The sequence below is a fragment of the Saccostrea cucullata genome, unplaced genomic scaffold, assembly GCF_032062105.1.
Source record: "Saccostrea cucullata isolate Sc308-1 unplaced genomic scaffold, CSIRO_AGI_Scuc_v1 ctg208, whole genome shotgun sequence".
Taxonomy (NCBI): domain Eukaryota; kingdom Metazoa; phylum Mollusca; class Bivalvia; order Ostreida; family Ostreidae; genus Saccostrea; species Saccostrea cuccullata.
The window spans coordinates 106,665-128,613 of NW_026930701.1; positions in this window are offsets into that span (position 1 = coordinate 106,665).

Consider the following 21,949-nt stretch of genomic DNA (forward strand, 5'->3'; position numbering starts at 1 on the left):
ATCCTTTGAGAATGTGTTCAATCTACAAAAATGATATTTTAGTATATGTAGTAACATATTATAATTTCTGTGAAAATTTGTTTCAAAACAATTTCAATTGGAGTTTTTCTTTTTTAAAGATGTTTTGTTTGTTTTGAACATATTTTACATATTACAGAAATGTATTGCTATCCATATTTTTTTTATTCTTGTCTGTAAGAATTTGGAAGACATTTTTTAAGATATGTCATGACCTCTATCTAAAAAATTCTACAGAAAGTTTTAGTTCTTACAGAATGTTTAGATTCTATCATGCTAATTTAATTTAATTTAATTTAATGCTATATTCAATGAAAACCCGACGATTAAATATCATACCGATAACATTTTATGAGGATCTATAGCTTACGGCTTAAGAATTTTTATAAGAAAAAAATATATAATTTTCTGCTTTCGATGTATTCATCATTGTTGAGTTTAGATTCCTATTCTTTACATGCAGCATAAAAAAAAGATTGATTTGTTGTTGTGAATGTTTATGCTGGTCCTAAATTATATATTGATTTAACACTCGTGAATTTTATTAACATATTTTGCAAACACTATCAAATTATCGAGAAAGTCTTTGAAAAAATAGCCCAATTTTACATTAATTTCAAATTCTTTTATTACTATAAGAATTTTATAAACCAGAAAAATTAGTTATCAATTTTTGAGTGCAGAAAGGTATAATAATTGACTTTGCGAAGTAATTTGAATCTATTTTTGATATTACAAATTTTAATGTGATAAAAAAAAGACCGTTTTCGATCCAATGATAATTTTTGGATAAAAAATATTAAAGGAAAAGCTTTGAAAAATGTTTTTACTGTGTTAAACGTGAATGTAGCGCAAAATGGCCATAGTAATTGCTCCATAGTGCTAAAATAAGCGCACTAACCCCCATGTTTTGTTTTGATTTTTATTAAGCTATGTGTGCAAAATACACTTCACAAAAAAATCTCAATACTTTTGATAACAAGAAACAATCTCTTTAAGCACGTGGCATGTGTCATAGAAACTTTTAATTAAATTTCCATACAATTTGATAATACGATCATAATAAATAAAGTTTGTAGTATTGTTAACATTTGACGTACACAAATATGTTTAAAGGTACACTGTATATTGTTTCTCTTGTCAACAGGGAAGTCATACTTAACAATGAAAGTGTACCAATAGTAGGTCTTTCCTTTTCTTCCTGTGAAATTCTGTGTGATCCATTGGCCCCTTGTTTATATGTCTTCTATCTGTCCATGTTCTATATTATATCTCTTTTCTTTTTTGTACAACAGTCTTTTCTTTGTTAAATACTATTTTAAATTTTTTATAGGATTTTGCATTTATTTCGGAAAAGACTTTTTTCGGAATAATAGACTGCAGTGTGTTAATTTATACATGTATACAGTGTAAACACAAAAATGCAAATCTAAAAGATAAAATATTTAAAATATGATAAAACACTTAATACTACTTTACTAAGTTGAGTAAACCTTTCTTTTTTTTTTTTTGTTATACAATATTTAAGACATATACATGTGATAAGGGTATATTGCTTTATAATTAAGTTTACAATTGAAAATTTAAATTCGATTTCATGAAGCTTTGTTTTTATATTACCAGGACGGTATTTTTTTTTTAGAAAAAATATCAATTTGTGAAATCAGAGATATGTCAGACTTTGTTGTATTTTATTTCAAGCTCACTGGGATATGTCATAACGATATATGACTGTAAATGATTAATGTGAACTGATGATACGTCGTCGATGTATTCTACTGTCGAGTGGATTGCCACAACAAACAATTTACTTTTCTTATCAATATGATTCCATTTGTTCAATTCTGTTGAACATTAATACAAAAATAGGTCTAGTTACAACAGTGTGCATACTGAGATATACAATTCCTCTGAAAGAAGCGTTCAGCGCATAAATTTAGAAAAAATAAAAGCAAAATGAGATAAATTATTGACAAACAAGTTGATGAAACAAGAATTTCAGCTGTCTCGTTTGAAGTCATTTTGTAGGTTATATGGTCGATACAATGAACTTCTATACAGCAAATACAATTTATCATTAAGTCAATTGCTGACTAACGTTTTTCAAACTTATTCTTAGTCCATTGTTTATACATTGAATTGACGACGGATTTTCTGTTATTTCCCGAGCATGACAAGGAGCACACGCTGGTGTGACCGGTCGGCAGGGGATGTTCATAAATTCCTCAGTGGCACTTAATCCCACCTCTGATGTTTTGGCGGTTCGTGTTTGCTCTGTTCCTATTTTGTATTCTTTTACAGACCTTTTAATCTTGAATACTGTTTATTACTCCATATGTTTCATAAAGCTTTAAACAAGGTAAATTATAGAAAAAACCTTAAAAGCATTTTATACTCATAACAATTGCATCTACTTCTACACAATACCCATGTTTTATAATACATGAATACTGAAAGGAATGTCTCGTTAATGCATCGGTCACAGCTCATATGTACATTTCATCAAACCTTTCCAGCGAGACAGTCCTAAGCTGGTCAAGAGTGGATATTCAGACACCTTATTACTTCATATTCCAGTTTGTCCGACGAGGTGAATTGTACGAATACACTCGGGTAGGTTTGTGTGATATTTTGCTGGAAAGAATTTATATAACTTGGCCAATTTTGGTTGGGGTAAACATAAGGATGAAATTGGTATAAAGCGCTCACTTGCGCGTTTGAGACGAACGTCTCCGTAAAATCAAAGCCATTTTTGAACTCCAATTTAGGTTTAAAGTAGCATTTGGTCAAGTTTAGAAAAAAATATGGAATACAATATAATGCTACCCTACATTGTGTTTTCTTTCAGTATATTAAAAATAAGTAACAATCAAGAGGAGACGCACTAGGAACCCTCGATGTAAGGTTCTGGCCCTGGGGCCATAAAACTTAGACGAGCTCACTTTTGATCTAAGTCTCACTTTTCCACTATTAATTCCTTTTGGAAAAAGTGGGACTGGGATCAAAAGTGAGCTCGTCTAAGTTTTATGGCCCCTAGGCCTGTTCCTTACTTAGCGAATCTAAAGGAGACACTCAAGGAACTGCGCCATTCGGGCGACTAATACAAAATGAATAATCGAGAAGAACATAATATTTTGACAAGGGAAAGAAACCAATATTTCTACTTTTGAAAGTTTAGAAAAATGCAATTCCCATTTACATAAGTGCTAATGTATATAAGTTTTTGTTGTATGATATTTTAAATATAAATTTAATATTTTATTAATTACTTTTGGTGTATTGGTTGGAATAACATGATTAAGGTTGATTTCATGCTATGATAAATGCAATCTTATCAAGAGTAAATGCTAAGATACTCTGGCTTACCCGCAACACTAATATCTACCAACATCCTTTATAAAGGTCCGCGTCAAAGGTCAAATTCTATAAAACAATCAAATCGTCGCCTAAAAAATCATCGTATTTTTGTTGAAGAAAATGTCTTAAGTTGTTCTGTATTGACCTCTGATGTGACCCTCTATGGGATATTTTAAATGTTAGTGTAGCGAGTATGCAAAGGGATCTTAGATTTTAATCTAATCATACTTATATTGTAATTAATGTGTATGTATTGAATGCATTGTAGATGCTGTTTGTAAGGATTGATCAGCATTATTAATACTTCTATGTCTCTTGTATACTTCATTCATTTAAATGCGTGTAAATTTGATGTATACTTAAATTTATTGATTATATAATTCCACACACAACATAAAACCTACAAACCTATAAATTTCTTCATATAATTATGCAGTTGTTTATATTGTAGACAATGTAAAAACTATCACGCATATAAAAAAAGTTAACGCTTCTAAAAAAAAATTATTCTTTACAATTTTATTCTATCATTGTACCTATAAGATCATTTCACTTAAAAACATTTCTGTGACGTCATGTCTTTGTTCTTGCAGTCTCAAAATGTACCTGTACCTGTCCAATAATAGTAATCACCAGTCCAAAAAAGGGAGATCATTTATAACTCAACATGTAGAGTGAGTGCAGTGTTTGATATATAAAGACACAAAATAGTAACAACAAAAATGTCAGAAAACAAATGAATGAAATTAAGTTGCTTAAAAATAGCAAATAAAGGAAACCAAACAAAAAAATTTTTAGAAACGTTCCCCGTCAGACACACTTTCCTTTGCATCACTTCCCAATCGACAGAACATCCCGACAAAAATCATTCATAAAGGGAATTTTGTTCATAATTGTTAATAATTCTTGCGAAGCTTTTCGATCTCCCCTGAACAATTGAATGAAAGAATGAAACAAAGTTTTTTCACTACTTAAAAAATCTCTTTTTTCTGTCTACGTTTTAGAAGGGTTAAGAAAACGCTATTGGTGTCTAAACTATTGTCCTCTAGGTAAGGTTTGGACATTTAAATGGCAATGTTTTGAGTGTGCTATTTGCCTCATACAATTCCATATGACATTGTAAAACATATATGTTTGAATTAAACGTTTACAAATTTGAAGACAAATTAAGGTTCATAAACCCTCTGCTCACTTAAATAATATTCTGCTTGAACCTGAATGATTTCGAAAAATGGTGTATTTTATAAGTAAAATGCAAACAATGATAGCATGGCTTGCGGGACAAAATTGGACAAAAAAGGCATTTTGACTAGGCAAATATATTCAGGAATAATAGTCATTCATGTCATTAAGAGTTATCTCTCTTATCAGAGTATCAATGAACATTGGATATCGTGGTGGACATAAATTCGTGGGTCTCTTCATATCTAGAAAACAACAAAAATTAACCCCCACGAAAATTTGTGATTTCACAGTACATAAATTATGTAAATATACTTGAAAACAAAAATAAAATACTGTTCACCATACCCGTAAGTATATTTTTATGAAAGAAAAATAATAAATAGTTTTTTTTAATAATTTAATCCCACACAATTATTATTATGAAAAGTCACTTCAACATATGTATACATAATCATTCAAATGAACATGCAAACAACAAAATATATATTTCGTACATTCATATAAATAATTTCAAAAAAAAATTAAAGGCCCTTTGACCTTATAGATCATGTGAACATCATGTAACAACTTTTGAACAATAAAATACACCTCCCGTTTAATCAAAAGCCTAACATAATTACACAACCGCCAATGGTTAGATCGTCTGCTCTAGAGTTACAAAGAAAGGACTTTATCTTTACGTCGCGCGTTCGAATCCTACCATGGGACGTGGAGACCATTCCTTCGGATGAGACCGTATAAACCAAGGCCCCCTGTCAATGTGGGTGCTGGCACGAAAAATATCCCTCCCTGCTAAATTGCCCTGAGTGCCTATTATACGACAAATTTGAAGCTCTCAACCGGCAAAAAATAACGTTTCCATATGAGTGAAATATAATATGAAATATGAAATCAATCGTTCATACTTATGCACTTACATATAGCATGCTTAGTTTATTTACATGAAATCCATACCAAGATTCACCTTGGGAGACAATCAAAATGAACGAATAAGTGATAATCAGCATTATATTTGGTGCCCTTATCCCACAGGAACCTCTCACTCTGGGTTACACTTTATGGATCCATGTAGTAAGGAGCAGATTCCAAAGCATGATACGTTTTCAGTATATTATAAGAGAACCCCCTCTATGGTACCCCTGACCCACGGGCCTTGAATTTCATAATTCAATGAGAAACACCCTTTTATTGATTATGACTATACCTGTAGTCTATCTACATTTTACTTTATAATTTCATATATACATCCAGCCCTACACCAAACTCATTATTGTGGTCATAAAAATTACTGTATTTAAAGAACAATCATTGCTTAGAGAAGCATTCTTGCTTATCATAACTATGTAGATAGTTCATATTCGAAATGCCCATGAGCAGAGGAGAAGAATATCAAAATCTAATGTATTTTCTATATATATTCAATAGATCCCCACGCACCCTAACAGCAGAACCTCTGGGTTTCACACAAGGAAGAGTCATCTCTCTTCGTCATAACAGAGATTCTGTCTGGTTAGTACCAGCCAAAAACATGAAAAATTAAAATACTTTCATTGTGTAATCTATAGAGCCCAATCCTAGTCTAGAATCCCCGAGCCTTGGGCCATGATTTTCACATTTTATGCAGCAGATTGAATGCTTTTAACAATAATGCAAATAGTTTGACTGCCTGATATCCAGGAGTCTAGTGGAAAATAATTAAAGATTGCATAAATTTCAGTGCTTTAGCCCTGAACACGCAGTCCTCAGGGTTGCAGGGACCCAGAAAATCACAAACTTTATTTTCCTTGAAACATTTGGCAATACATGTCAAAATTGGTTAAACTTAATTTATCAGATTCAGTGAAGTTAAAAATCTTCAAATGTTAATACACGATGTCAAAAGGATGCAGATAACAATATTCAGGTGACCAACTTTTTTAAAGTTATAAATTCATTTAAACACTTTATTAAATGTACATAAGAAGTTTGATCATCAAATGTATGCATAAATAATGCAAATAATCTTTATATCTAGAACATATACATTTACATATATTTACACACATACATCTTTTACCAGAAAGTTGGGATTATCGAATAAAAGTGTAGCTGTATATATATGGAAAAGAAAAAAGAGGAACATTTGATACTCAGGTGGTTTTATTTTGTATATTATAACAAAGTTAGAGGTTTAATTTTCAAAGGAGATATTTGTTATGGTATTTGTTTTCCTGTCTTCCGTGAAAATACCATTATTGATAACATGTAAGAATATAGCTGGGCATTAAATATACAAAATAAGTGGTACAAATATCGGTAACGACAATTTGCTGGTGGATTATTCATCACCTTTTTTTACTTTATCTCAGTAAAACAAAACATTTCTTAAGGCCCTATGGGTGACCTGAGAATATTACAATGCTGCAAAATGTCCATATAGAAGTAAAATACAACACTTAAAAAGATCCATATACAAGTAAAGTACAACACTGTAAAAGACCTATATACATGAATAATTTATCATTGAGATAATGCTGACAGACGTTTTTCATACTAATTGTATCCATTCTTTACATTCTTTTGATACACTGAATTGACAACATGTTATCCCGTTTTTTCCCGAATATGAAAAGGAGCACACGCCAGATGTGACCGGTTGACAAGAGGAACTCACTCATCCATTTCACATGATCCCACCTTAAATATTGTTCGTTATCTCCATATTTTGATTTCCTTCAACTATGATTTTACACAGTATTCAAAAACCTTTGTCTTTTTAGATATAAATTCGTCTCTGTTCCATATAATGTTCGATGTTTTAAATCATTTATATTACAAGCAATTCAAATAATTGTTTCCCTCTCCCCGCTTTTTCAATCATAATACACATATCAAACATTTAAGCCTATGTCCTAAAGATCTGAAGTCTAAAGGAAAGATGATATTCCTGAAATGGAGGTCAAATTTGAAGGATTGCGTATAGGAGTAAGAGTCTCTGTTCCATATAATGTTCGAGTAAAATGAAAGTCTTATTTTTTCTCTTTGAAAGCCATTACCAATTCAGAGTAATTTTAACATTTAATGATGTAATTTTTACATTGTAAAACAGTTGGTAAGATTTCAAGTTCAAAGCCAATTGGTCTTGTCAAAGGTGATATATATATGGAATATAAAGGCCCTTTTACTTCTCAGTCACAAGCTATAGACAAGGTGAATTGTTTGTGACAGACGGGCATAATGGCAGTCTGACAAACAAATGAGAATTAATGTCTCTCCTGTCGAAAAGCAAACTGCCTTTCCCTCAAAACAGCACAGAAAATACTGACTCCATGACCTCAATTGCATTTGCATTCGCAATGCATACTGTTTTATCTATAAATAAACAATTTGTCTTATCAGTAATCAGGAAAAAGCAACGAAGAAGGCTTCAACAGAAATAATGCATTCTCTTGACCCATAACTTTAGAATAAAGGTCCTTTTCTGACAATAATCTTGCTTTTAGTTTATTTGCAATTTACCTTGGAGCAGAAAGAAAGGTTTTGAAAGTATAACATACACTGCCCAATAGATATGTAAATAACAAAGCTCCATTCTAACACCCCGTTCGGTTGCGGGGAAACACATAGGTTTGAAAGAAATATCCTAATTTATAACCAATCACTTAATTAACATGCTTGGTAAATATCCATTTCAAAATAATCTTACATATTAACATTCAAATCAATAGACTTTACTCGCTTGCAGTAGAAACCTGACTATGTGGCTACAGGATTTAAAAAGACGTGTCTGTTCTTAACTATAGCTATATACTCAGCATATTTGCTAAATTAGACTTTTGAAGAAATATTCTTGATCAGAGGAAATCTTTCAAAGGGTTACAAATCTCTCAATTATGTCTTTGGACGCAATGCTTATTACATTAATATTAATGGCCACAGTTGGAATGTTTTCAATCTCAGATATAAATTTTGAAAGATACCATAAATTTGTATAGTTTTTGTCACTCTCTTCAAACTCAATAAGGAAAGGGACCGTAAAATTGTTTTATTTTACTATCATTTCTCCACATACCAAATTTTGTTAAGATCGGCTCTATAAAGAAGCTAGAAATGTTAAGATACGTTACAAATCGGCGTCTAAGAGACTCTGGTGGCCTTATGATACAAAATTGTGAAATTTTATTTAAAGCAAATGTAGCTTTTTGCAAAATCAAATAACCGAAATGTTAGATATTTTTAAAATCTACCGACCTCTATGCCTCAACATCATTGAATTCAACACATACCAGAGTCTTGCCTTTGATTTTTATATATCTCTGACCTTTTTTGATAGAATTCACAATGAGTAGATAATGATTTTGAAACAACTTTTGTGTCATTTATTTTTGTATCCCTTTGATTTCCAAATGCTATGAATATAAACATCCCAATACAGCCACTGAAAAAGCTATGGATATGGGAAAAGAAGGGAACGTCAACCAACTCATAAATAAATCCAAAAAACCAAGCCATCCCTGTAACTGTCGATAACTTAAGATAAATCTTAAAATTTTGCTTATCCCGAGAGTTCGAAATCGTAGTGTTCCTTTTAATACAGTAAATGGTTAAAATGAAGACGAGAGTATTCAGAAGTACCATTATCGCTACAGGCAGAACAAAAGTAAACACCTTCAGTGTCCGGTTTTCAATAAAACAAGTAGTTTTTGAATAACCCAGGCTTGATCCTTCACTGAATTGGTGGCTGAGTCTAATGTGTGTTGTCACCATTGACATGGCCAGTGTAAGGGTAGACATTAGATATGCAGTAAAACTGATAGACGTTTCAAATTTTAAAACACCAAACAATAATAGAAACATATCGAAGCACAGAGCAGTCATAAGAGAAAAGACCAACAGCCAACAAAAGTGAGAAAGTAATCCAAATATCATGCATACTGGATAATAATAGATGAAACATCGAGAGGTCGTATAAAAAGTATTGGCCAGAAAAAGAGAGAGGGACAATGCTATTAACAACTTTTTTGCTGTATTTAATGCATTTTGCGAAGCACAGAACGTTATGAGCGTGAGGATACAACCGAAGGAGGAGACAGAGAGACAGACAATTGAGAAGTAGGTCTCCGGTGAACCTTCGTCACTAGATTTTCTTATATAGTTCTCTACCATTCTTCTATAATCTTCCAAACATATAGCGATGACTTGGTTTTCTTGTTCAAATTTCACAAGATGACTATTTAAACAAACATCGTATTCGATGATACAAACTTCAAAGTCACTATAATTCACATGGTAACCTTCTGGTAAATAAATCTTTGGACAGTACTTAAGTTTTGACACCCTTACTGTGGAATAAAAAAATGAATATCTGTTTTTATCCTGAAGTAAAATTGAAGTTCTTGTTTCGAATGAAGATAGAAAATAATCATCAAAATTTGTTGATTTAATTACTAGATGCGATGAAACATTATTATAATTTAAAGATACGTTTTGAAAGAACAGCAAAAGAAAATTTGTCATAAAAGCCTCATTTGCTAACTTATCTGTCGTTGTATCTATTATAAAAGGATGACAATGCATATGTTTTTTTGTAAAAACTGATGGGGGAAATCTAATTTTGATTAATCGAAAGTTCTTAAAAATAAATTTCAGCTCCTTAGTCAGAAATTTGATAAATTTCTCTAAATTCACAGGTTTGTTTTGTTCTTTAGAACAAATCAAAGCCGTAATGAAAAACCGTCTATCTAAATCATTTGAAACTCTTCGCTGGCATTTAGGCCCTTGCTGTATGTATTCAGGATCACAAATGATGGGCAAACATATTCTCTGAAAAAAAGAGCATTACACAGTTTATTAACAGAATAGGAAGACAAGTTCAGCTCTTTCAAAAAAAACCTTTAGCTGCAAAGTTAGACTGTACATTAGCATATTTTCTACAATAATATTGCAGTATAATTCTTGAACAAGAAGGTCTTGATTTTGTACATTTTCAACAACAATGTACAGTTCATCAATCGAATCTTTCAAAGTAAAGGCCATATAATAGAGATACATGACAAGAGATAAATGAAATTGTCTATTTTGTCTATATTTCATAAAAAAGAACGATTTATTAAGGTATGAAAATACTGATAAGTCTGGCAATGGTGCTTTTTAAGGTCCTTTGCATTGGTCAGATAGTTGTGAAATTTTTCTAATAAAAACAAATATAAAGGCCTTGGTTATGAAGATAGCCAGCTTAAGTACAACTGATAATAGTTTATACTTTCAAAAAAGATCATAGTATTTCGACCACAGTATTTACGAAGTAAAACGAAATAATATCAATTTGATAGTTATAGAATTTTTCAAAGTAGTTTGGACATATTCATGTCTTAAACATATGAGAGTGATTTGTTTTACTCAGTTGTTGTTTTAAGACTTCGTAGAGACAGAACTCGGGCACTTTTCGCAACGCTTAAAATTAAATGTATGATACTAAGCGCAGTGAGCAACACGAAGATATATAACGAGCTCAATAAACAATTTACAGGAAAGGAGATACATGTACTTAGGTTGAAAATCCAAATATTGTTTAGAAAAAAATCAATAGACAATCAATCATCATATGTAAATATAAGTAGAGTTGGTCAAGCCATTCTTTCATAGGATTTACGAGACAATATAAAACAAATTCTAATCTGTCAATATTTCGTTGCAGTACTAAGCAAAATAATTACAGAGGCATAGCAACGATTTCCCATAATTTAATTTAATTTCCAGACCAAACATTATCGCTTGTGTGCTCAGTAATCACGGCTTTGTCACGTTTTCTTCACTTCAACGATTCTGCATCGTTACAAACCACGGTTGTCAGTCCAGAAGCTTCCTCAAGCTGATACATAAGAAAAATGATATAATTTTTATCCGTAGGTTACCAACGATGACGGCTTAGTTATTTCCGATTTTGTCAGTATAATCAGAAAAGCTAGGAGTCTTGATTCCGATAAAACCAATTGTTAATTTGGAAAAAAAACTTGCTTGCAAATGTCAACCCTGATATTCTGCATGGTTTTGTCTGATGTAAAACTTACTAATACATAACTGTGAAATATTTCAGAATCGCGCTTACTTTCTAACTGGGTATGATATTAGCTAAAGTAAAACTTACCAATACAGGGCTGTAAAAAAATTCAGAATCGCAGATACTATCAACTTTGTAATTGGATATCTTTGGAACTGCTGTAAAACCCAGAAGAGATGGAAATAAGCCCAGAGTTTGCCTGAAATAGTTCCCAAAAGAAAAGTCTGCTTCCAGTAGTTTATCTTCAGCTGAAATTGGCAATGTATATTCAGGAGAAAATGTATTGCACATTGCACAATAAAGATTCTTAAATCTAAAGTTAAATCTAGAATGAAAGAATAATAATGTTTGTTTCATTTTTTCACAGGCCCAAAGTAATCTCTCGTCATATTGTCTCCAAAGTCCTGTTACATTACAACGGGTTACATCAGGTTGATGACATGCCAAAGTTTGTTCTAAAAAGGATGGTGGTTTGAAAAACACCATCAATCTGTTCTCGTAGGCAGAAAGGAAAAGGTTTTCTTTTACTCCGTGTAGTTCTTCAGAATTATCTGTGACGAAAACTTTTTTCCAGAAATGAAGATAATTTTGATTTTCATCAAAACATTGTGCACAATACTTATTCTGATAACTTTGATTTGTTTTAACTGATGTTACAGGTGTATGAATTTCTTCATTCCTAAGCTGTGTATCTGGTAGAAACTTCTTGCACCTCTGCCAGACATAATTCCTAGGATATCCTTCGGGACAGTTTACTACCAGCAAATATTTCGGTGTAGACATTTCAATTTCTTTATTCGTTGTGCTATTATAAACTGCACCAAAACGGGTACTTCTGCAAGACAATGGAACAGATGTCCCTTCTTTAGAATCAACAGCTCTGTCGTGTTCGAAACTAACTGAAGTATTGCTTTTTATTGGAATATATTTGCTGACACAACAGTTATTTATGCAATCAGAGGCACAGCTGCATTCTTGACAAACGGAGGATAAATTCCTGTAGAACGGAACGGAATAATTTTGGTAAAACTCACCCCGGTCATAGCACAGAGGAATGTTAGGACAATACGTCAAGAAACTGCTGATGAGAAACTTTGCTACGTCATTCTGAATTGTCTTAGTATAATTTAGAGTGCGATTCCTGTTTGACATAAAGGCTACTGTTTCCGGATTCGAATAATTCAGCCTTTGTTCAGAGATTCCGTTCAATAGCAAAGATATATCATCAGGTATAACAATTAATTGACTTTTCTCCAGCCATACGAATATCTGTGAAAGAAAAAAATAATTGATTGATTGTATATCGTTTAACGTCCCTCTTAACAATTTTTCATTCATCTATAGACGCCAGCACTAGCCGGTGGAGAGCTGCAAATGTCTTATTCTCGACATTCAGGGCCACTGAGCAGGGAGGTTACATTTTTGTGCCAGCACCTACTGCGACCTCGGTTTTACACGGACTCATCCGAATGACTGGTCTCCGAGTCCCACAGTAGGATTCAAACCCGCGACGTAAGGATCAACTACGTATTGAAAGTTTAGATTTATAATTGGCACTTACCTACACATAAGGGAAGGAGATATGATTTGAATTAACCAGAATCTACGGTTACTAAGGATGCTTGTATATTTCTATGACTAACTGTTAACCTCTGAACTCTAACAACATACCCCCGACCCCACCACTCTTCATGATAGGCACAAATTTAAATCTGCATTACATCCGAATGCTTACATACATGTATCAATGTGACCAATCACGGATTTTCTTTTCTTTTTTTATTCTTTTAAGAAAAAATATTTTTATTTTTAAAAAAAAATATATTCCTTTGTAAAACTTTACTCGTCCATTGCTGCCCCACCCTACCCCAGCTGATTCATCATTACCTTAAGATGCTTCTATATTAAAATGACTAATCATGTCTTTGTTGTTCTTGAGAATGACTCTTAAAAATATGTTTCCCTTCATATTCCTCTGTAAATATTTGGTTGCCACTTGTGGCTCTGCCCTGCCCACGGGAGTTATTATTTGAGCAATCTTGAATCTACATTACCTTCCATTTAAGTATCATCTTTTCTGGCACGCTGGTTCTTGAAAAGATTTTTAAATCAATTCACCAATTTTTCATTAGTTGTAAATTGTCTGTCCTTGAATGAAAGTGTGGCCTTTTATTTTAACTATCTGGAATCCCCTTTATATTAGGATGCTTTGTGGAATGTGTAATTGAAATTTACCGAATGATTCCTGAGAGGTCAGAAATGTGAAGAAAAAGAAAAAAAATACAGACAAACAGACAGCTAGACGTACGGACGGACCACAGACAAAATGTGACCAGAAAAGCTCACCCGAGCTTCCAGCTTAGGAAAGCTATGAAATTAGAAGCAGAGAAAATCAGACCTCTAAAGATATAACAATCTGGGCTGGTAGGTAATCCCTACACAAATACACCCGCCATGCGCTGATTGTCATGCCAAGCTAAACGGACGAAAATAAATGTCAATCAATTTTAATGGTACAGTAAAATTTGATTACGTATAAGATTGTACATGTTTTGCTAAGAATTTCATTGTATTGATCATAAAATTCGGAAAATAATCACTTAAGATACACGGTTTCCTGTGTATCATTAATTTATTTGTCAAAAGCTACACCTTGTTTTTTCATCTGTTCGTATGACTTGATTTGGTTTTTTGACATTTAAGTGTTGAAAAGTAATACAGTAAAACTCGTTTAGTACGAACACGGATATAGCGAACTCGAGGATATAGCGAACATTTTCAAGGACCCCGTTTAGATTCTTTTCAAATCCTTGTAGAATTTATACGGTTATAACGAACTCTGATATAACGAATTTACGGATATAGCGAACTGATTTTGAGTCCCGTTGAGGTAAAATATAATGAAATTTACATCTTTTATAACGAACTTTCTAAGTTCTTAAAATTTTATTAATTGAACTGACTTTATTTTCTTTAAGAATTTGTAAATGAAATTCAATTGTAGAATCCTAGGTATCAAAGGTAGGTTTTGTAAAATTTGCTTCTCTAACATATTTGATAGTAATACTTGCTGTAAAACTTGCATATTGCGAATTCGCTATATATGGTTATACGAATTCCGGATATAGCGAATTAAAATAACAGGTCCACAGCACTTAGCTATAACCGAATTTTACTGTAGATTTTGGTGCAATTGATTTTGGTAAAATTATGTATTTTCAATTTCTATAAGTTCTTCGGCTTATGAAAAAAAATATGAGCAATATTTGACGACAATTCAGTATTAAGAAATATAATATTAATTTTGATTTTAACTTATTCAAGTTTTTGTGATTTCAAGTGAAAGAAGTTTGTTATACATTTAAAAATTTGTTCCTATATCATTTAATAATAAATATGGAGAGAATGATCATAGGCATTTATGCCTGCTGTTCAATCCATTTCTTAATCAATAAAATATATTGTAGACTAATAATAAATCTCAGTGTAGGTCAATATGTTGTTTTAAGGACCCATAGCAAGAGATAATGACTGAAGACACAGAATAGCGACCGAGCCAACGATACCATTTTCTATGTTTTAGGTCTATTTCACGTAAGTTCTTATAACCACATAAACACCGTTCACTGAAGTCCATAATAGTTTTATTATAGAAGGACTGGAAGGGAATGATCTAACACAACACTTGCCAACCTGATTCGACTGTTATTACGTCACAATGGTGAAAACATGCTTCTTATAATATAACAGTCTCCGTAATTTTAGTGCAGCGGAACGGTTCATTGACTTCGCCATCAAAGAAAGTTTGATTAAGAAGTCATTATTAAGCGATCAATAATTATAATGACGTAGCATTATCCCTCGTTCAATGATTCCAAGGTATTTACTGCTGTCAACAGGACTTTTTGGAGTCATTATTAAGTCAAAAATTTATTATTATGAAGCCTTAAGCTTCTTTGAGATATATAGGAGTGTTAGGTAAAAAAAAATATAGTAGGTTAAGGAAAGGATGCATTTTATTTGATGCTGAAGGCAATGTGACAAACAAATAGAATTTGAAAGTAAATTAAAAGTGCAACAAACGGTATATTTTTGGCATATTTTGTTTTCCAAGAATTCGAAATTTTACGGCAATAAAGTCGCTTGCCCTAAATTTAATATACATATCATTGACAGGGTTTCAACTTTGTATGGAATCTATGGGAGAACATTTGTTGTTTGTCCTATAACTGTTTGTCTTTTTGAAAGATATAGTCTCATAATTACAAATAGATTTTCATAACGCGCTTACTCACTTTGTCTACATACACTGTTGCAGTTATGACACTTTATCTTTAAAAATAATGATTCATATTGCTTAAGTATTTCAGTGGTCTGTCAGCACACAGTCCTCCGTAAAATAACAAGTATATACACCTTTGAGGCCTATATCAACATCAAATGAAACTAAGCTATTTCTAATGCTGTCAGTTTCATTTATTTAAAGTACATTTGGTTCTTTTATCCTTTGAGTAAATGGAAACAGAGCACCCCGTGTATAATAAGCAATGATGTATTACAAGTAATAGTCGTTTGATCTTGATTATAGTTTGTAATTTTCATATGTGTCATTTTACAGTTTGAGATTGAAATCAGTTATAACGTCTAATATGCCACATCTGAACGTTCAATGGTTTTTAAAAAAAAAACTGAAAAATCGATGTTAGAATCCATTAAGATGTGATCGGCATTGTTTAAAAAAACCGTTTAAGGAAAATATTAAAGTTGAGGAAAAGAGCAGTTATTAAATTCTGCGTAGACATCGTAAACAATAAAATTAAAAATGATTAGAGTCTTAATGATTTAACTTAATATTCTCTATTCATTCCAACACATGTCTGTAATTTTTTTTTATCCAATTTCTGATTGTATTTGGAACTCATTTTGAGTATGACCCCTAGTATACTGAAAAATGGTAGATCTTAGGATTTCCTGAAAGGTGATTTTTTCAAGATTGGAAAAATGAAACAAGTAAAGAGGAGAAAAATCTGGCGAATATTGCTAATGCCAAAAAAAATTAACTTTCTGTTTATCCCAAAAACTCTTGTACTCTTCGGGGCGCACGGGTTTGGACGCTGTCATGAAAAAAAATTAATGCAGTGGATTCCTGATTCTGGTTCCTTTCACTGATTAACCTTTTGATCTTTTGCAAAAATATTTGCTTTCTAGAGTCTTCCAGAAATTAAACTGCCTCAGCGAATACGAATTTGAACAATAAAACCTCTAATATTTAAGAAAATTGCATATAAATCTGTCTTTGAGCTCTTGCAATTCGTTACTCTTCTCAGATCTTTCCTGTTTTTGTCAAGCACATTATTGTAAATTTCGTTTCAAGGGTTTAAGCAATATATTCAAGTTTTATTATCTGTTGTAACTTCAAACAAATGTGGATAGCAACAATTACTTATATTTTAAAATACATAAAATATGTAATTGTTTACATATTCTTACACGCTATGTTTTCACTCACTTTTCAAAACATAGGTTGATCTTTGAGTACTAAACTTTTTTACAGTCAAACATTTCTTTAAAACAATGTGAACTTCTCCCGAAATGAAAATATAAATTGCTACGTGTCTTAAAGTCAATCATACATCATCAATGATTATTTGTTGAAACTTAGCAAACAGTACATTAGTTGTTTTTGTTAGCAAGAACGGTGGCCATTTTTTAATGCCCAATATATGTTTTTTGTTACTGAAATCCACCTGTTCCTCTGTCTATAAACAGAGATTGGTTGCCATAAATTTTACATATTTCAGGGAATTTTTCTTTGTAATTCATCATGAGATATGCTTTTTATGAAGCGTGTAATTTCACTCTAGTTTACTGATTCCTTACCATTCATTTTTAATGCAGTGTCCTAAATTGACTTTTTTTTTCAGATTTTCACAATGAAATTATGTGATGAAAAATAGTCACATAAATTGTTCTAAATTCATTAAAGATTCAGTAATGCGAAAAAGTTAATCTTAATGTCACATGATATCTGTATTGCATGTCATACAGTTTAGGACATTATTTATTGGACAGACCTCGTATATTTTTTAAGCGTTTCGCAACAATGACTTCGGTGCAGTTGATTAACACAATATTTTGTGGTCACATAAATGGACTATTAGCATCATAATGAACCTAAAATGTACTTAATACCATCCTATAACTCTGGTACAACATATTACACAATTAAAGAATTTCATCTTACCGACAAATTATTGGACCATCTTATCACTAGCGTTTGATAAATAAATCACAAACAGCAATCACATATACTTGTTGTTTAAGTGTAAAAATATTTCATTATTTTACACTGTAAAAATTTTACACGAAACAAAGAATACTCTTCAAAAAAAGCATAGTAGGAACGATATCCTGTAAAATGTTTGATAATTTTTTTTCATAATTTCATTTTTAGAAGAATATGACGCATTCGAGTAAAATGCAATATTTCTTAAATGCAATTGTTAACTTTACATCTACTCTACAAATCTCACAGACAAAAAGACCCAATTTTGCAAAATTCCTTAAAATGTTTGATCTCAATTTACCTTTGCTTGTTTTTGATACAATTACTTTAGACACAAAGGGTCTATCAATTCCGGGGGTTCTCGATATTTTCAATCTGGTTTTATCTGAAAATTGAACCTTTCTGAAAATGCTGCAGCTGAATGTTGCATAGCACAAAAAGGAAAATGGGCAACTGGTAGCAGATGTACCACAGTCTACAATTGCAAAAGTTTTTAATGTTGTGCACAGCACCATATCTAACCTATAAAACATAAAACATTAATCTGGAACACCCAATGTTCGCAAAAAATACAGGAGACCACATGTGACATCAGCAGCACAGCTTCACTTCAGAGGATTACGTAAACTTTATGAATAAAACACAATGACGTCATCTACAGCATTTGCTATTGTGGTTTTCGGCTGACTATGAATTATTACATAAGGATTATTCATGCCATTGTTCTGACCCCACAACATCCCAAATATCGACTTCAAAAATCTCCGATCAATAGAGTATGACCACACCATTACCGCGGAAAATTTGATTTAGCTATTAGTCTTGAATGTTTATGGGAAAGCATTTTATAAAGTTTAGAGTGAAAAGGCTTCGTAATAAACGTTAGACAGAGAACTGCCTCAAAGACGTTAAAAACATTGGAAGTGGTAGTGTAATGATATGGAAAATGGTATCACATAAAACAAGACTAATATGGTTCGTATTCAAAGGACTTTGAGAGAAAAAGGTACTCTTACGATTTTCTACCTGCACATGCCTTTTCAATTTTGAGGAATTGTAGAGCCGTAGTTCAGTCTGACACAGCAACATACGTCTCGTTTGACACTCCCATTCTTGCAAAGCAACAACAACAACCTGTTTCTGCCATAGTCATCTAAAACGCCAGATTTATACCCAATCGAGCAGCATTGGAAAAAATGGAAGACATTATTTATCAAACACAATCGCATCCTCAGACTCCGCAACAGCTCTCCGGAGCTTTACATTAGGTGTGGAAGAGTATTCCTATACAGTTTTTTAACACGTATTTGCTTCCATTAGATGCTTTTTTTTGGCTATCATTTGTGTCTGTGGGGGGCTTACCAGATATTGATCTTTAATTACCTGGTACCTTAAACTGTCTAGGATTTTAAAACTCTTGAGTAATTATGACATTTAGATGGTATTCCTATTGTAAACCACATTTCTGTATTATCAATACATAATTTTACTAAATAACATCTAGGTACAATGTGTCACTAAAATTCTAATATGCGTTTCTTTTTTTTTTTTCTTTTTTCTTTTTTTTTTGAAGAGTATATTTATTTTAGCCTTTACTAAACTTTTTGACTTTAATATCAACAGGCGACTTTTTTTTTTAGACAATAGGGATTACATAGGTCATGTAAATGTTCATTGCAAAGGTTCGGAGACTCGCTTGGAAACAAATGTTTCACGCTGACTGACAGAGAGATCAAAATTTAAGCGGGAAACAAAAACAAGAGGCTTATAAGCAACATCGCTCAATTAATCATATCGGCTGGGGAAAAAGCACAAATCACTTCAATATTAAAAGAGGTTTACGAAATAGGGAAGGTTTGGATTTCAATCTACCTGAGGATAACTCCATATCACCATAGCATATAAGTTTGATGTTCTTGAGAAAAAAAATAGTTTTCTTCCTATATACTGTAAATGTATTATATTTAGCGTGTACGGTATTTGGCGGAAATTGACTTTTGAATAAGTTAGCGTAGATTTGACTTAGCACACTTTTTCCTTTTCTTCTTTATGTGTATATGTGCAAGACATTTAGCGTTGTACTTGCTGCGTTCCACAAAAGCCGCTAAAAAGAATACAAAGCCAAATGTAATACGTTTACAGTGTTACTTTAAAAAAAAGATGATTCTACAGTGGCCGCTCCCTAATCCCAGGGGTCCTCACTGGAACAAATTCAAATCTTAACTACATGAGGATGCTTACATGTCAATATGACTAAACAAATAAAAAATATTATTTCAATTATATTTATTAACTTTTAAGCGATGACTTATATGATTCCATAGTTTTTTATAGTCTCACTTTCTTTTTTCTTTAACCTTAGTAAATTTTTACAACTTTTATATTTGTCGAAAAATGTCAATTATCAAAAGACAACTTGTAAAAGACTTCGCATTAAAATTTAAAAATTAAATAAAATAAAATGAACCATAATTTTACAGCTTATTAATTATGGTTCTCATTTAATACATACCCAGACAATTGTTGCAAAAATGCCTCCACAGTTCATGGTTTCTGTAGATGTGAAAGATTCTTTGATTTCACAGAATTTAAATACATTAATAATGAAACTAATTTATGATAATTCTTAGCATGAAATCACCGATAATAAATGACTTTCCGGAGATTATCACAAACTTATCGTTTTTCTGTTTTATTGTTTCCTTTATTTGTTCAAACCTATTGGCTCTGATTATATGATCGTTATGTAATTGTAATTCTTGTTATAAACGAAATCGTGTCTAACGTTGTCTACTATCATGTAAGTTTATACGATCGTTATGTAATTGTTAATCTTGTAATGAATGAAAGCGTGTCTTACAATTTCTACCATTAGTAATTAACAATAGGTGGGGACAGGAATTGTACGGACACAGCTTGTGAGAGAAAAAAAATTATTGTATTCGAATTTCTCTTAAGGTTTTAGACGGTCAATGACCGTGTTTTGTACAGATCCTTTACTAAGGATACTGACTTGCGCCTCAGCACGGGGTTGAACTCTCGTGCAATGGAATCTGTTTCCTTGAATTACAAGAACAGCGTTAAAATAAATTAAAACGGACCTATGACGCCGATGAAATTATCCTGATGCAATCATATCAATGAGGCTGAGTAAGAAAGCATTATTAAGACACTAGTTTTACCAAAAATCAAGTTGTAATTAAAAATCTAATTTTATTTATCAAGCACACTTTACAACAATGCTTAAACTGATATATTTGCCATAAGTTAGGAAGAATATCAATTAAGAAAGCACAAAGAAATCCCTTGCATAAGGAAACTCTCTTACGTCTCATTCCGGGGTTGAACTCTCGACCAACGTAATCTGTCTTCCTTGCAGTAAAGGTACAGCGCGCTATACCACTCGGCCATCTAGACAAGTCAAAAAAGTTTCTTTCGATGCCGATGGAAATTTCGCGGTGCTATCCTACACTATATGGTCGTTTAGAACGAAAGTGAGCTACGGTTACCATAAATCTACATATACCTTCATTCATATGCCAGTATTATTCGTAAAAATTAAACGCCGCGAACCAATCATTTTGTTTAGTATTTGTAGAGAATATTTCCTCAGCGAAAATTAATCGTCTTGGAAAGATTTCAAACCGACAAATCATGAAAGAAAACTTGACGCGAAAAATGGTCGGTTCAAAGTATTTGTATAAAAGTTTAATAAAACATGATTTTAATTATCCATATAAATAATTAAATATCAAGCCAAAGAGTAAATTAAACTAAAATATATGATAATTAATAGTGATAAATAATGGTGATAAATGTATTTTCCATTAATGTTTTGATACAAAAAAATGATTAATTCAACACCGCATTTCCTTTTTATTAAGATGGCTTGGTGAATTAATAAATATTTTTATTGATATGCTTTAATTTATATCTTCAACATCATTCAATATCCTACACGTGTTAGATTTAAAATTCTGATTGTTTGATATCAATTCTTTGCAAAACTTCAAAAAGCAATGTTGTAAAAAAAAATATATTTCATTTTCATTGTGCTTCCACAA